This window comes from Dipodomys ordii, unplaced genomic scaffold (assembly GCF_000151885.1).
Source record: "Dipodomys ordii isolate 6190 unplaced genomic scaffold, Dord_2.0 Scaffold34, whole genome shotgun sequence".
Taxonomy (NCBI): Eukaryota; Metazoa; Chordata; class Mammalia; order Rodentia; family Heteromyidae; genus Dipodomys; species Dipodomys ordii.
In genome coordinates this window covers 8951278-8955541 of record NW_012267250.1, presented here as the reverse complement: position 1 = coordinate 8955541, position 4264 = coordinate 8951278, and the positions used below count along the sequence as shown (strand labels likewise).

Genomic DNA, 4264 nt, shown 5'->3' with positions numbered 1-4264 from the left:
GCCGGCGCCGCTCCCACGCCCAGGCCCCGGGCCCCAGCCCTCGGCCCTCACAGGGCCCTAGAAGCTTCTCGGCCCTGTCCAGCCTCCCGCTGGCCAGCATTCGCCCCTGCGGAGCTGACCCCAAGCTGGGCATGACGGTGACCCCAGAAACCTCACCCGGGGCTCGTCCTGCGGCCGCGGCGGCAGCTCCCGGGTCGGCGTGGCTCCCGGGTCGGCTCCACAGGACCAGCTCTGGGGGCCGAGTGCGAGCAGTTTCAAACTCTCCGCGCTAAAGCGTCTGCAGCTCACCAATCAGAGGGCCCGTAGATATTCAAAGGAGCCAATCAGAACCCAGCCACGCTTGGGCTGGGCTTCCAGCGTGGCTAGAGCGCGAAAGAAAGAGGAAACGGCGGCTGGAGAAAAAGTAGGAGGGCGGGCGCTTATTGAATCTGAGGCTCTCCCTTGAATTCCCTGAGAGTGTCGTCCTCCTGTTTCTCGTCATGGGAAATCTACTACTGTATTAGCTCTGCTTTTTGTGTTTTTTTGTTCTTGTTGTTTTTTCTTTTCTCTTTTCTTAAAAACTTGCCCACGGTTTTGGTACCATTAAAATTTATTGCACTTAGTTTATTACAAAAATGATATTGCCTTCACATCGAGAACCCATTATGTTCACTTCTGTGTGTGTGTGTATACCAGTCCTGGGACTTGAACTCTAGGCCTGGACCCTGTCCCTGAGATCTTTTGCTCAAGGCTAGTAGTCTAGCACTTTGAACCACAGCTCCACTTCCTATTTTCATTTCTAATACGCGAAGTTACTGTAGAACTATTATTTTTTTTTCTAAAACGAGTGATTAACACATTAGGTCACAGAGGAGTGTTTCACCTGCCTTATGATGATGAGAGTCAAAAAGATAAAGCAGACATGAAAGATGTCTTTAAAAAAGTAAAGAAAAACATCCAATTATATGGATGAGTTTATGTGTATATATTGCTTTGCTGTGTGTTTATTGCATTGCTTAATTTTATAATGTTTACTTTTTGAAAGATTTAAAGCAAAGTTTAAGTACTTTAAATATAAAAATTTTTTTCGTACCAGAATTTAAAATATTCTTTGCATTTATATGTGTTGGTTGGTTGATTTATTTGAGAGAGAGAAAGACTTTCCTATGTTACTCAGTGCAAAAGATTTACAATATTGATGATGGATGACTGGGATGTAATGTGATCATGAGTTGAGGCAGATTTGTATATCATCTGGAAACTGCTGTAGTTAAATGCATGTGTCCCTCCAGAATCACTGTTAGAAACTGAACCCTCAAAGTGAGGAGTGACTAAATCATGAAGGCTTCATCCTTCTGAATATAAAATACATAAATTCAAAAGGCTGAAGCCAGGCTCCTAGGTGGCTCACACCTGTAATGGTATCCTTTAGCGAGGTTGCCATCTGAGAATCCCTTTTGGAAGCGGGTCCAGGTAGGAAAATCCATGAGATTTATTTTCAGTTAGTCACCCAAAAGCCAGAAATAAAACAGGATCCCAAGTGGTAGAGCACAAGAATTGGGCAAAAAAGCTAAGAGACAGTGTCCAGGACCTACGTTCAAACCCCAGTAGCAACACTTAATCCTCGATTCCCCCCCCACACCCCCCCCACACACACACAAGATAAAAGGCTTCAGGGATCAGTTTGGTTACCTTCCATTGCTTCTGATAGGTTGAGGACTCAGTGTTCCTCCTTTTGCCCTTCCACCATGTTCAATCTGCTGGTGCTTTGGTCTTAGGCTTCCCAGACATTATTTCATCCATTATCAATTCTGCAGTCAACGTATTTTGTTACAGCAACAAGAGAAGACTGCAACAGGGACCCCTTTTAAGGAAATAATGCGAAATAAAGTGTGATGGTAATTTTAAAAATTAAAGAATTATATAAACTCACAAAATCAACAAAAATGTATTGTTTGACACGTCTTTATAATACCTTCATCCTACACAGATTTGATACACATTTTGAAGTCATATATATGTATATGCACATATACATATACATACATATACATACATACACACATAGAGATTGATCAGGCACTCTACTTTTGACCCATGGCTCCAACTCTTTTCTACACTGGTTATTTTTGAAATAAGGTCTCACTTTCTACCCAGGCATGTTCCTGGCCAATAACTCAGCTATTTTAGGCTTTCCTTAATAGGATTATAGGTGAAAAGTAGATGTAGCTCTCAGATGAGGAGGTCTTGCAAACTTTTCTGCCCAGGATGGCCCCAAACCAAAATCCTCCCCATCTCAGTCTCCCAAGTAGATATGATTATAGATATCAGCCTCTGGCATCCAGCTTAGAATCATCCATCTACCTAACAAGTTCTTTAACCTTTGTTTCTTCATGGCATAAATTTTTTACATGTTTTTATGTAGAGACAGAAAAGGCATTTTATTCTTTCTTCTTACATGGCTCATTCAAAACAATTTTTTAAAATAACCAATCATTTCAATAAGTCATTTAAAATTCCTAGGTCATCGTTTATACTATGTAAACTCATAGAACTTGGATCAAATACATATTTAGAGCCAGGAGAAATGATATGAGCTGCTGAAATTATCAAGGTATTTGTTATAATTGAATAACTTGACATTTTTTAATTTTTTTACGAATCCTTAATGTCTTTTAAATTTCATCATGATTATGCTTATGCCTAAAATAGGCTCTTCTGCTATAACTGAAAAGTATATAATGAGAAGTAGTTATTTGTCTTTATGTTTGTAAAGTCAGCCCAATGAACAAAGGCAACAGATTATGATTAAACCTCTAATCAGCAAGTTAAGGAATTAATGTAGATGCTTATTATCTGATGTAACAAATAAATAAGGTTCTAATTTAGCCGAAGAAGCTGTTCTTGGGAATAATACAGGCTTGGTGTTATGAAATATTCTGTTCATTTAATATGTTTACTCTGGCAAATTCAAAAGAGTGAAACAGCAATACTATCCCTTTCCTGCTAAAGTAGTGGGGAAAATTACTTTCTCTTTCCTCAAAATTGAGATAGACATTTCAGAGCCTTGGAGTGCCTGGGGGTCTCTTTGGGGACATTAATTATCTGGCTCTTTGCATCATTTTATACCAGTGGTGGGCTACTGAAGCACCACACTTAGCATTATGCAAAAATCTTGGAAAGACAGAAAATTAATTTGTGTCAGTTCTACTCTCCAAATACTGAGTATGTTCTGTCTTCAGTTTGTCTAACGTTACTTGAGGAAAACCAAAAATACAAAGATGAGTGAATGTTTGTCTTTATTGAACTTGAAAAAAGGAATAGAAGGGAAGTATACAACACAAGACTAATTTTTGTGGGTATGTGCCCATGCTGGGGCACATTTTTTTTTAACCTCAGGTCCTGGGTGCTGATCCTGAGCTTTTTTGTTCAAGGTTAGTGTTTTACCTCTTGAGCCACAGCTCCACCTTGGGCTTTTTGATGGTTAGTTGAAGATAAGAGTCTCATGGACTTTTTCTCATTGGCTGGCTTTGAACCATGAGATCCTCAGAGCTCAGTCTCCTGAGTAGCTAGGATTATAAGTATGAGCAATCAGCACCAGGCTGACTATACATTGATAAGCTAATTCTTTTTCTTCTGTTGATGCTTTTGAGCTTAGTTGCTATGCTATGGAGATTCAAAGTAAAGAGATGCACATCCAGGTGGCACAATAGGTAAAAATGTCACCTGCAACTTCAACAATGCCTTTTCTATGTGGTAGGTACAAGCTTAACTAATGGTTTTGCAAAAAAAAAAAACAAAATACAGCTGCTCTCCAAACTTCAGTTTCTAGATGAAAAGATATAGAGAAAGTAAAGAGGAAAGCCAGCTTTTAGTAAATAAACCAAAAACTTACTGTCCCAAGAACACTCAATATGGGTGTCAGCTATACAGTTCTGACCAGGAGACCCTGATTAGCTGTGTCTTTAGGGTAGGTAATTAGATCCAAGCCTTTTAAACCCTGACTTCTGCCCTTACCTCTTCTGTGTGTTTAGGCAAGTCACTTCATTTCTCTGTTTTCTACTTACTCATGATGAGAACAGCAGTTCCCAGTAGTGCTTTTTGACGCAATGAGGTAATCTGTGTAATGGTTTACTTAAGTCTGTTTCTCTCTGGAAGTGAATACTTCACATGCCTTTATCTTAATCTCATTATCTGTCTCCCCCAAATAACTAGGTCGATGAGTACTGGAACAGAAAATTTGTACAAATTACAGAAGAGATGAAAAGAACTCTGAGAGAAGATA

General features: G+C 39.7%; 1 protein-coding gene across 1 annotated transcript in view; it reads right to left on the bottom strand.

Moving 5' to 3' along the window:
* Cdk1 (cyclin-dependent kinase 1) overlaps positions 1-250 on the bottom strand; it is a 67050-nt gene extending 66800 nt beyond the window's left edge. The window contains exon 1 of the mRNA XM_013017049.1: positions 157-250. The gene's annotated coding sequence lies outside the window, so the exon portion shown is untranslated. The remainder of the gene's footprint in view (positions 1-156) is intronic.
* Positions 251-4264: the final 4014 nt, after the last annotated feature.